Genomic DNA, 14,552 nt, shown 5'->3' with positions numbered 1-14,552 from the left:
ACCAAGACACACAGAAGCAGAAAGGCAGACAGCCCTGCAGTGACACACAAAGACACACAGAAGCAGAAAGGAAGACAGATCTGCAGTGACACACCAAGACACGCAGAAGCAGAAAGGGAGACAGATCTGCAGTGACACACCAAGACACGCAGAAGCAGAAAGGGAGACAGATCTGCAGTGACACAACAAGACACACAGAAACAGAAGGGGAGACAGATCTGCAGTGACACACCAAGACACACAGAAGCAGAAAGGGAGACAGATCTGCAGTGACACACCAAGACACACAGAAGCAGAAAGGAAGACAGGCAGGCCTGCAGTGACACACCAAGACACACAGAAGCAGAAAGTCAGGCATGCCTGCAGTGACACACCAAGACACACAGAAGCAGAAAGGGAGACAGGCCTGCAATGACACACTAAGACACACAGAAGCAGAAAGGGAGACAGACCTCCCATGACACACCAAGACACACAGAAAGAGAAAGGGGGACAGGCCTGAAGTGACACACCAAGACACACAGAAGCAGAAAGGCAGACAGGCCTGCAGTGACACACCAAGACAGACAGAAGCTGAAAGGCAAACAGGCCTGCATTGTCAGACCAAGACACACAGAAGCAGAAAGGGAGACAGGCCTACAGTGACACATCAAGACACACAGAAGCAAAAAGGGGGACAGATCTACAGTGACATATCAAGACACATAGAAGCAGAAAGGGAGACAGATCTGCAGTGACACATCAAGACACACAGAAGCAGAAAGGGAGACAGACTTGCAGTGACACACCAAGACACGCAGAAGCAGAAAGGGAGACAGACAGGCCTGCAGTGACACACCAAGACACACAGAAGCAGAAGGGGAGACAGTCCTGCTGTGACACACCAAGACACACAGAAGCAGAAAGGGAGACAGGCCTGCAGTGAAACACCAAGACACACAGAAGCAGAAAGGGAGACAGATCTGCAGTGACACACCAAGACACACAGAAGCAGAAAGGGAGACAGGCCTGCAGTGACACACCAAGACACACAGAAGCAGAAAGGGAGACAAATCTGCAGTGACACACCAAGACACACAGAAGCAGAAAGGAAGACAGGCCTGCAGTGACACACCAAGAGACACAGAAGCAAAAATGGAGACAGATCTGCAGTGACACACCAAGACACACAGAAGCAGAAGTGGAGAGAGGCCTGCAGTGACACACCAAGACACACAGAAGCAGAAAGGGAGACAGGCCTGCAGTGACACACCAAGAGACACAGAAGCAAAAAGGGAGACAGATCTGTAGTGACATACCAAGACACACAGAAGCAGAAAGGGAGACAGGCCTGCAGTGACACACCAAGACACACAGAAGCAGAAAGGGAGACAGGCCTGCAGTGACACACCAAGACACACAGAAGCAGAAAGGGAGACAGGCAGACGTGCAGTGACACACCAAGAGACAGAGAAGCAAAAAGGGAGACAGGCCTGCAGTGACACACCAAGACACACAGAAGCAGAAAGGGAGACAGGGCTGCAGTGACACACCAGGAAACAGAAGCAGAAGGGGAGACAGACCTGCAGTGACACACCAAGACACACAGAAGCAGAAAGGGAGACAGATCTGCAGTGGCACACTAAGGCACACAGAAGCAGAAAGGCAGGCAGGCCTGCAGTGACACACCAAGCCACACAGAAGCAGAAAGGGAGACAGGCCTGCAGTAATACACCAAGACACACAGAAGCAGAAGAGGAGATAGGCCTGCAATGACACACCAAGACACACAGAAGCAGAAAGGGAGACAGATCTGCAGTGACACACCAAGACACACAGAAGCAGAAAGGGAGAAAGATCTGCAGTGACACACCAAGACACACAGAAGCAGAAAGGGAGACAGGCCTGCAGTGACACACCAAGACACGCTGAAGCAGAAGGGGAGACAGAGCTGCAGTGACACACCAAGACACACAGAAGCAGAAAGGGAGACAGATCTGCAGTGACACACCAAGACACACAGAAGCAGAAAGGCAGACAGGCCTGCAGTGACACACCCAGACACACAGAAGCAGAAATGGAGACAGGCAGATGTGCAGTGACACACCAAGAGACAGAGAAGCAGAAAGGGAGACAGGCCTGCAGTGACACACCAAGACACTCAGAAGCAGAAGGGGAGACAGACCTGCAGTGACACACCAAGACACACAGAAGCAGAAAGGGAGACAGATCTGCAGTGACACACCAAGACACACAGAAGCAGAAAGGCAGACAGGCCTGCAGTGACACACCAAGACACACAGAAGCAGAAAGGGTAACAGTCCGACCTGCAGTGACACACCAAGACACCTAGAAGCAGAAAAGGAGACAGACCTGTAGTGACACACCAAGAGACACAGAAGCAGAAAGTCAGACAGAGCTGCAGTGACACACAAGGACACACAGAAGCAGAAAGGGAGACGGGCAGGCCTGCATTAACACACCAAGACACACAGAAGCAGAAGAGGAGACATGCGTGCAGTGACACACCAAGACACACAGAAGCAGAATGGGAGACAGGCAGACCTGCAGTGACACACCAAGACACACAGAAGCAGAAAGTTAGACAGACCTGCAGTGGCACACCAAGACACACAGAAGCAGAAAGGCAGACAGCCCTGCAGTGACACACAAAGACACACAGAAGCAGAAAGGAAGACAGATCTACAGTGACACACCAAGACACATAGAAGCAGAAAGAGAGACAGATATGCAGTGACACACCAAGACACACAGAAGCAGAGAGGGAGACAGACCTGCAGTGACACACCAAGACACGCAGAAGCAGAAAGGGAGACAGACAGGCCTGCAGTGACACACCAAGACACACAGAAGCAGAAGGGGAGACAATCCTGCCGTGACACATCAAGACACACAGAATCAGAAGGGGAGACAGGCTTGCAGTGAAACACCAAGACACACAGAAGCAGAAAGGGAGACAGATCTGCAGTGACACACCAAGACAAACAGAAGCAGAAAGGGAGACAGGCATTCAGTGACACACCAAGACACACAGAAGCAGAAAGGGAGACAGGCCTGCAGTGACACACAAAGAGACACAGAAGCAAAAAGGGAGACAGATCTGCAGTGACACACCAAGACACACAGAAGCAGAAGGGGAGACAGGCCTGCAGTGACACACCAAGACACACAGAAGCAGAAGGGGAGACAGGCCTGCAGTGACACACCAAGACACACAGAAGCAGAAAGGGAGACAGGCCTGCAGTGACACACCAAGAGACACAGAAGCAAAAAGGGAGACAGATCTGCAGTGACACACCAAGACACACAGAAGCAGAAAGGGAGACAGGCCTGCAGTGACACACCAAGATACACAGAAGCAGAAAGGGAGACAGGCCTGCAGTGAAACACCAAGACACACAGAAGCAGAAAGGGAGACAGGCCTGCAGTGACACACCAAGATACACAGAAGCAGAAAGGGAGACAGGCCTGCAGTGAAACACCAAGACACACAGAAGCAGAAGGGGAGACAGTCCTGCTGTGACACACCAAGACACACAGAAGCAGAAAGGGAGACAGGCCTGCAGTGAAACACCAAGACACACAGAAGCAGAAAGGGAGACAGATCTGCAGTGACACACCAAGACACACAGAAGCAGAAAGGGAGACAGGCCTGCAGTGACACACCAAGACACACAGAAGCAGAAAGGGAGACAAATCTGCAGTGACACACCAAGACACACAGAAGCAGAAAGGAAGACAGGCCTGCAGTGACACACCAAGAGACACAGAAGCAAAAATGGAGACAGATCTGCAGTGACACACCAAGACACACAGAAGCAGAAGTGGAGAGAGGCCTGCAGTGACACACCAAGACACACAGGAGCAGAAAGGGAGACAGGCCTGCAGTGACACACCAAGAGACACAGAAGCAAAAAGGGAGACAGATCTGTAGTGACATACCAAGACACACAGAAGCAGAAAGGGAGACAGGCCTGCAGTGACACACCAAGACACACAGAAGCAGAAAGGGAGACAGGCCTGCAGTGACACACCAAGACACACAGAAGCAGAAAGGGAGACAGGCAGACGTGCAGTGACACACCAAGAGACAGAGAAGCAAAAAGGGAGACAGGCCTGCAGTGACACACCAAGACACACAGAAGCAGAAAGGGAGACAGGGCTGCAGTGACACACCAGGAAACAGAAGCAGAAGGGGAGACAGACCTGCAGTGACACACCAAGACACACAGAAGCAGAAAGGGAGACAGATCTGCAGTGGCACACTAAGGCACACAGAAGCAGAAAGGCAGGCAGGCCTGCAGTGACACACCAAGCCACACAGAAGCAGAAAGGGAGACAGGCCGACCTGCAGTGACACACCAAGACACCTAGAAGCAGAGAGGGAGACAGACCTGTAGTGACACACCAAGACACACAGAAGCAGAAAGGCAGACAGAGCTGCAGTGACACACCAAGACATACAGAAGCAGAAAGGGAGACAGGCCTGCAGTAATACACCAAGACACACAGAAGCAGAAGAGGAGATAGGCCTGCAATGACACACCAAGACACACAGAAGCAGAAAGGGAGACAGATCTGCAGTGACACACCAAGACACACAGAAGCAGAAAGGGAGAAAGATCTGCAGTGACACACCAAGACACACAGAAGCAGAAAGGGAGACAGGCCTGCAGTGACACACCAAGACACGCTGAAGCAGAAGGGGAGACAGAGCTGCAGTGACACACCAAGACACACAGAAGCAGAAAGGGAGACAGATCTGCAGTGACACACCAAGACACACAGAAGCAGAAAGGCAGACAAGCCTGCAGTGACACACCCAGACACACAGAAGCAGAAATGGAGACAGGCAGATGTGCAGTGACACACCAAGAGACAGAGAAGCAGAAAGGGAGACAGGCCTGCAGTGACACACCAAGACACTCAGAAGCAGAAGGGGAGACAGACCTGCAGTGACACACCAAGACACACAGAAGCAGAAAGGGAGACAGATCTGCAGTGACACACCAAGACACACAGAAGCAGAAAGGCAGACAGGCCTGCAGTGACACACCAAGACACACAGAAGCAGAAAGGGTAACAGTCCGACCTGCAGTGACACACCAAGACACCTAGAAGCAGAAAAGGAGACAGACCTGTAGTGACACACCAAGAGACACAGAAGCAGAAAGTCAGACAGAGCTGCAGTGACACACAAGGACACACAGAAGCAGAAAGGGAGACGGGCAGGCCTGCATTAACACACCAAGACACACAGAAGCAGAAGAGGAGACATGCGTGCAGTGACACACCAAGACACACAGAAGCAGAATGGGAGACAGGCAGACCTGCAGTGACACACCAAGACACACAGAAGCAGAAAGTTAGACAGACCTGCAGTGGCACACCAAGACACACAGAAGCAGAAAGGCAGACAGCCCTGCAGTGACACACAAAGACACACAGAAGCAGAAAGGAAGACAGATCTACAGTGACACACCAAGACACATAGAAGCAGAAAGAGAGACAGATATGCAGTGACACACCAAGACACACAGAAGCAGAGAGGGAGACAGACCTGCAGTGACACACCAAGACACGCAGAAGCAGAAAGGGAGACAGACAGGCCTGCAGTGACACACCAAGACACACAGAAGCAGAAGGGGAGACAATCCTGCCGTGACACATCAAGACACACAGAATCAGAAGGGGAGACAGGCTTGCAGTGAAACACCAAGACACACAGAAGCAGAAAGGGAGACAGATCTGCAGTGACACACCAAGACAAACAGAAGCAGAAAGGGAGACAGGCATTCAGTGACACACCAAGACACACAGAAGCAGAAAGGGAGACAGGCCTGCAGTGACACACAAAGAGACACAGAAGCAAAAAGGGAGACAGATCTGCAGTGACACACCAAGACACACAGAAGCAGAAGGGGAGACAGGCCTGCAGTGACACACGAAGACACACAGAAGCAGAAGGGGAGACAGGCCTGCAGTGACACACCAAGACACACAGAAGCAGAAAGGGAGACAGGCCTGCAGTGACACACCAAGAGACACGGAAGCAAAAAGGGAGACAGATCTGCAGTGACACACCAAGACACACAGAAGCAGAAAGGGAGACAGGCCTGCAGTGACACACCAAGATACACAGAAGCAGAAAGGGAGACAGGCCTGCAGTGACACACCAAGAGACACAGAAGCAAAAAGGGAGACAGATCTGCAGTGACACACCAAGACACACAGAAGCAGAAAGGGAGACAGGCCTGCAGTGACACACCAAGACAGACAGAAGCAGAAAGGGAGACAGGCCTGCAGTGACACACCAAGACACACAGAAGCAGAAAGGCAGACAGGCAGACGTGCAGTGACACACCAAGAGACAGAGTAGCAGAAAGGGAGACAGGCCTGCAGTGACACGCCAAGACACACAGAAGCAGAAAGGGAGACAGGCATGCAGTGACACACCAAGAAACAGAAGCAGAAGGGGAGACAGACCTGCAGTGACACACCAAGACAACACAGAAGCAGAAAGGGAGACAGATCTGCAGTGGCACACTAAGACACACAGAAGCAGAAAGGCAGACAGGCCTGCAGTGACACACCAAGCCACACAGAAGCAGAAAGGGAGACAGGCCGACCTGCAGTGACACACAAAGACACCTAGAAGCAGAAAGGGAGACAGACCTGTAGTGACACACCAAGACACACAGAAGCAGAAAGGCAGACAGAGCTGCAGTGACACACCAAGACATACAGAAGCAGAAAGGGAGACAGGCCTGCATTAACACACCAAGACACACAGAAGCAGAAGAGGAGACAGGCCTGCAATGACACACCAAGACACACAGAAGCAGAAAGGGAGACAGATCTGTAGTGACACACCAAGACACACAGAAGCAGAAAGGGAGACAGATCTGCAGTGACACACCAAGACACACAGAAGCAGAAAGGGAGACAGGCCTGCAGTGACACACCAAGACACGCTGAAGCAGAAGGGGAGACAAACCTGCAGTGACACACCAAGACACACAGAAGCAGAAAGGGAAACAGGCCTGCAGTGACACACCAAGAGACACAGAAGGAAAAAGGGAGACAGATCTGCAGTGACACACCAAGACACACAGAAGCAGAAAGGGAGACAGGCCTGCAGTGACACACCAAGACACTCAGAAGCAGAAGGGGAGACAGACCTGCAGTGACACACCAAGACACACAGAAGCAGAAAGGGAGACAGATCTGCAGTGACACACCAAGACACCCAGAAGCAGAAGGGGAGACAGTCCTGCTGTGACACATCAAGACACACAGAATCAGAACTTGAGACAGGCTTGCAGTGAAACACCAAGACACACAGAAGCAGAAAGGGAGACAGATCTGCAGTGACACACCAAGACACACAGAAGCAGAAAGGGAGACAGGCCTTCAGTGACACACCAAGACACACAGAAGCAGAAAGGGAGATAGGCCTGCAGTGACACACCAATACACACAGAAGCAGAAAGGGAGACAAATCTGCAGTGACAGACCAAGACACACAGAAGCAGAAAGGGAAACAGGCCTGCAGTGACACACCAAGAGACACAGAAGGAAAAAGGGAGACAGATCTGCAGTGACACACCAAGACACACAGAAGCAGAAAGGGAGACAGGCTGACCTGCAGTGACACACCAAGACACACAGAAGCAGAAAGGGAGACAGATCTGCAGTGGCACACTAAGACACACAGAAGCAGAAAGGCAGACAGGCCTGCAGTGACACACCAAGCCACACAGAAGCAGAAAGGGACACAGGCCGACCTGCAGTGACACACCAAGACACCTAGAAGCAGAAAGGGAGACAGACCTGTAGTGACACACCAAGACACACAGAAGCAGAAAGGCAGACAGAGCTGCAGTGACACACCAAGACATACAGAAGCAGAAAGGGAGACAGGCCTGCATTAACACACCATGACACACAGAAGCAGAAGAGGAGACAGGCCTGCAATGACACACCAAGACACACAGAAGCAGAAAGGGAGACAGATCTGCAGTGACACACCAAGACACACAGAAGCAGAAAGGGAGACAGATCTGCAGTGGCACACCAAGACACACAGAAGCAGAAAGGGAGACAGGCCTGCAGTGACACACCAAGACACGCTGAAGCAGAAGGGGATACATAGCTGCGGTGACACACCAAGACACACAGAAGCAGAAAGGGAGACAGGCCTGCAGTGACACACCAAGACACACAGAAGCAGAAAGGGAGACAAACCTGCAGTGACACACCAAGACACACAGAAGCAGAAAGGGAAACAGGCCTGCAGTGACACACCAAGAGACACAGAAGGAAAAAGGGAGACAGATCTGCAGTGACACACCAAGACACACAGAAGCAGAAAGGGAGACAGGCCTGCAGTGACACACCAAGACACTCAGAAGCAGAAGGGGAGACAGACCTGCAGTGACACACCAAGACACACAGAAGCAGAAAGGGAGACAGATCTGCAGTGACACACCAAGACACACAGAAGCAGAAAGGCAGACAGGCCTGCAGTGACACACCAAGACACACAGAAGCAGAAAGGGAGACAGGCCGACCTGCAGTGACACACCAAGAAACCTAGAAGCAGAAAAGGAGACAGACCTGTAGTGACACACCAAGTCACACAGAAGCAGAAACTCAGACAGAGCTGCAGTGATACACCAAGACACACAGAAGCAGAAAGGGAGACGGGCAGGACTGCATTAACACACCAAGACACACAGAAGCAGAAGAGGAGACATGCGTGCAGTGACACACCAAGACACACAGAAGCAGAAGGGGAGACAGGCAGACCTGTAGTGACACACCAAGACACACAGAAGCAGAAAGACAGACAGACCTGCAGTGGCACACCAAGACACACAGAAGCAGAAAGGCAGACAGCCCTGCAGTGACACACAAAGACACACAGAAGCAGAAAGGAAGACAGATCTACAGTGACACACCAAGACACATAGAAGCAGAAAGGGAGACAGATCTGCAGTGACACACCAAGACACACAGAAGCAGAGAGGGAGACAGACAGGCCTGCAGTGACACACCAAGACACACAGAAGCACAAGGGGAGACAGTCCTGCCGTGACACATCAAGACACACAGAATCAGAAGGGGAGACAGGCTTGCAGTGAAACACCAAGACACACAGAAGCAGAAAGGGAGACAGATCTGCAGTGACACACCAAGACACACAGAAGCAGAAAGGGAGACAGGCCTTCAGTGACACACCAGGACACACAGAAGCAGAAAGGGAGATAGGCCTGCAGTGACACACCAAGACACACAGAAGCAGAAAGGGAGACAAATCTGCCGTGACACACCAAGACACACAGAGCAGAAAGGGAGACAGGCCTGCAGTGACACACCAAGAGACACAGAAGCAAAAAGGGAGACAGATCTGCAGTGACACACCAAGACACACAGAAGCAGAAGGGGAGACAGTCCTGCAGTGACACACCAAGACACACAGAAGCAGAAAGGGATACAGGCCTGCAGTGACACACCAAGAGACACAGAAGCAAAAAGGGAGACAGATCTGCAGTGACACACCAAGACACACAGAAGCAGAAAGGGAGACAGGCCTGCAGTGACACACCAAGACACACAGAAGTAGAAAGGGAGACAGGCCTGCAGTGACACACCAAGACACACAGAAGCAGAAAGGGAGACGGGCAGGCCTGCATTAACACACCAAGACACACAGAAGCAGAAGAGGAGACATGCGTGCAGTGACACACCAAGACACACAGAAGCAGAAGGGGAGACAGGCAGACCTGTAGTGACACACCAAGACACACAGAAGCAGAAAGACAGACAGACCTGCAGTGGCACACCAAGACACACAGAAGCAGAAAGGCAGACAGCCCTGCAGTGACACACAAAGACACACAGAAGCAGAAAGGAAGACAGATCTACAGTGACACACCAAGAAACATAGAAGCAGAAAGGGAGACAGATCTGCAGTGACACACCAAGACACACAGAAGCAGAGAGGGAGACAGACAGGCCTGCAGTGACACACCAAGACACACAGAAGCACAAGGGGAGACAGTCCTGCCGTGACACATCAAGACACACAGAATCAGAAGGGGAGACAGGCTTGCAGTGAAACACCAAGACACACAGAAGCAGAAAGGGAGACAGATCTGCAGTGACACACCAAGACACACAGAAGCAGAAAGGGAGACAGGCCTTCAGTGACACACCAGGACACACAGAAGCAGAAAGGGAGATAGGCCTGCAGTGACACACCAAGACACACAGAAGCAGAAAGGGAGACAAATCTGCAGTGACACACCAAGACACACAGAAGCAGAAAGGGAGACAGGCCTGCAGTGACACACCAAGAGACACAGAAGCAAAAAGGGAGACAGATCTGCAGTGACACACCAAGACACACAGAAGCAGAAGGGGAGACAGGCCTGCAGTGACACACCAAGACACACAGAAGCAGAAAGGGATACAGGCCTGCAGTGACACACCAAGAGACACAGAAGCAAAAAGGGAGACAGATCTGCAGTGACACACCAAGACACACAGAAGCAGAAAGGGAGACAGGCCTGCAGTGACACACCAAGACACACAGAAGTAGAAAGGGAGACAGGCCTGCAGTGACACACCAAGACACACAGAAGCAGAAAGGGAGACAGGCCTGCAGTGACACACCAAGACACACAGAAGCAGAAAGGGAGACAGGCATACGTGCAGTGACACACCAAGAGACAGAGAAGCAGAAAGGGAGACAGGCCTGCAGTGACACACCAAGACACACAGAAGCAGAAAGGTAGACAGGCCAGCAGTAACACACCAAGACACACAGAAGCAGAAAGGGAGACAGGCCTGCAGTGACACAGCAAGAAACAGAAGGGGAGACAGACCTGCAGTGATACACCAAGACACACAGAAGCAGAAAGGCAGACAGGCCTGCAGTGACACACCAAGCCACACAGAAGCAGAAAGGGAGACAGGCCGACCTGCAGTGACACACCAAGACACACAGAAGCAGAAAGGCAGACAGAGCTGCAGTGACACACCAAGACATACAGAAGCAGAAAGGGAGACAGGCCTGCAGTAACACACCAAGACACACAGAAGCAGAGAGGAGACATGCCTGCAGTGACACACCAAGACACACAGAAGCAGAAGGGGTGACAGGCAGACCTGCAGTGACACACCAAGACACACAGAAGCAGAAAGACAGACAGGCCTGCAGTGACACACCAAGACACACAGAAGCAGAAAGGCAGACAGCCCTGCAGTGACACACCAAGACACGCAGAAGCAGAAAAGGAGACAGGCCTGCAGTGACACACCAAGACACGCTGAAGCAGAAGGGGAGACAAACCTGCAGTGACACACCAAGACACACAGAAGCAGAAAGGGAAACAGGCCTGCAGTGACACACCAAGAGACACAGAAGGAAAAAGGGAGACAGATCTGCAGTGACACACCAAGACACACAGAAGCAGAAAGGGAGACAGGCCTGCAGTGACACACCAAGACACTCAGAAGGAGAAGGGGAGACAGACCTGCAGTGACACACCAAGACACACAGAAGCAGAAAGGGAGACAGATCTGCAGTGACACACCAAGACACCCAGAAGCAGAAGGGGAGACAGTCCTGCTGTGACACATCAAGACACACAGAATCAGAACTTCAGACAGGCTTGCAGTGAAACACCAAGACACACAGAAGCAAAAAGGGAGACAGATCTGCAGTGACACACCAAGACACACAGAAGCAGAAAGGGAGACAGGCCTTCAGTGACACACCAAGACACACAGAAGCAGAAAGGGAGATAGGCCTGCAGTGACACACCAATACACACAGAAGCAGAAAGGGAGACAGGCTGACCTGCAGTGACACACCAAGACACACAGAAGCAGAAGGGGAGACAGATCTGCAGTGACACACCAAGACACGCTGAAGCAGAAGGGGAGACAGAGCTGCAGTGACACACCAAGACACAAAGAAGCAGAAAGAGAAACAGGCCTGCAGTGACACACCAAGAGACACAGAAGGAAAAAGGGAGACAGATCTGCAGTGACACACCAAGACACACAGAAGCAGAAAGGGAGACAGGCCTGCAGTGACACACCCAGACACACAGAAGCAGAAAGGGAGGCAGGCAGATATGCAGTGACACACCAAGAGACAGAGAAGCAGAAAGGGAGACAGGTCTGCAGTGACACACCAAGACACTCAGAAGCAGAAAGGGAGCCAGGCCTGCAGTGACACACCAAGACACACAGAAGCAGAAAGGGAGACAGAGCTGCAGTGACACACCAAGACATACAGAAGCAGAAAGGGAGACAGGCCTGCAGTAACACACCAAGACACACAGAAGCAGAAGAGGAGACATGCCTGCAGTGACACACCAAGACACACAGAAGCAGAAGGGGTGACAGGCAGACCTGCAGTGACACACCAAGACACACAGAAGCAAGAAAGACAGACAGGCCTGCAGTGACACACCAAGACACACAGAAGCAGAAAGGCAGACAGCCCTGCAGTGACACACAAAGACACACAGAAGCAGAAAGGAAGACAGATCTGCAGTGACACACCAAGACACGCAGAAGCAGAAAGGGAGACAGATCTGCAGTGACACACCAAGACACGCAGAAGCAGAAAGGGAGACAGATCTGCAGTGACACACCAAGACACACAGAAACAGAAGGGGAGACAGATCTGCAGTGACACACCAAGACACACAGAAGCAGAAAGGGAGACAGATCTGCAGTGACACACCAAGACACACAGAAGCAGAAAGGGAGACAGGAGGGCCTGCAGTGACACACCAAGACACACAGAAGAAGAAAGTCAGACATGCCTGCAGTGACACACCAAGACACACGGAAGCAGAAAGGGAGACAGGCCTGCAATGACACACTAAGACACACAGAAGCAGAAAGGGAGACAGACCTCCCATGACACACCAAGACACACAGAAAGAGAAAGGGGGACAGGCCTGAAGTGACACACCAAGACACACAGAAGCAGAAAGGCAGACAGGCCTGCAGTGACACACCAAGACAGACAGAAGCTGAAAGGCACACAGGCCTGCAGTGTCAGACCAAGACACACAGAAGCAGAAAGGGAGACTGGCCTACAGTGACACATCCAGACACACAGAAGCAAAAAGGGGGACAGATCTACAGTGACATATCAAGACACATAGAAGCAGAAAGGGAGACAGATCTGCAGTGACACATCAAGACACACAGAAGCAGAAAGGGAGACAGACTTGCAGTGACTCACCAAGACACGCAGAAGCAGAAAGGGAGACAGACAGGCCTGCAGTGACACACCAAGACACACAGAAGCAGAAGGGGAGACAGTCCTGCTGTGACACACCAAGACACACAGAAGCAGAAAGGGAGACAGGCCTGCAGTGAAACAACAAGACACACAGAAGCAGAAAGGGAGACAGATCTGCAGTGACACACCAAGACACACAGAAGCAGAAAGGGAGACAGGCCTGCAGTGACACACCAAGACACACAGAAGCAGAAAGGGAGACAAATCTGCAGTGACACACCAAGACACACAGAAGCAGAAAGGAAGACAGGCCTGCAGTGACACACCAAGAGACACAGAAGCAAAAATGGAGACAGATCTGCAGTGACACACCAAGACACACAGAAGCAGAAGTGGAGAGAGGCCTGCAGTGACACACCAAGACACACAGAAGCAGAAAGGGAGACAGGCCTGCAGTGACACACCAAGAGACACAGAAGCAAAAAGGGAGACAGATCTGTAGTGACACACCAAGACACACAGAAGCAGAAAGGGAGACAGGCCTGCAGTGACACACCAAGACACACAGAAGCAGAAAGGGAGACAGGCCTGCAGTGACACACCAAGACACACAGAAGCAGAAAGGGAGACAGGCAGACGTGCAGTGACACACCAAGAGACAGAGAAGCAAAAAGGGAGACAGGCCTGCAGTGACACACCAAGACACACAGAAGCAGAAAGGGAGAGAGGGCTGCAGTGACACACCAGGAAACAGAAGCAGAAGGGGAGACAGACCTGCAGTGACACACCAAGACACACAGAAGCAGAAAGGGAGACAGATCTGCAGTGGCACACTAAGGCACACAGAAGCAGAAAGGCAGACAGGCCTGCAGTGACACACCAAGCCACACAGAAGCAGAAAGGGAGACAGGCCGACCTGCAGTGACACACCAAGACACCTAGAAGCAGAGAGGGAGACAGACCTGTAGTGACACACCAAGACACACAGAAGCAGAAAGGCAGACTTGGCTGCAGTGACACACCAAGACATACAGAAGCAGAAAGGGAGACAGGCCTGCAGTAATACACCAAGACACACAGAAGCAGAAGAGGAGACAGGCCTGCAATGACACACCAAGACACACAGAAGCAGAAAGGGAGACAGATCTGCAGTGACACACCAAGACACACAGAAGCAGAAAGGGAGAAAGATCTGCAGTGACACACCAAGACACACAGAAGCAGAAAGGGAGACAGGCCTGCAGTGACACACCAAGACACGCTGAAGCAGAAGGGG

The sequence above is a fragment of the Pleurodeles waltl genome, chromosome 7 (assembly GCF_031143425.1).
Source record: "Pleurodeles waltl isolate 20211129_DDA chromosome 7, aPleWal1.hap1.20221129, whole genome shotgun sequence".
NCBI classification, from domain to species: Eukaryota; Metazoa; Chordata; class Amphibia; order Caudata; family Salamandridae; genus Pleurodeles; species Pleurodeles waltl.
The sequence above is the reverse complement of the archived record's forward strand: the minus strand, read 5'-3'. Positions refer to the sequence as shown.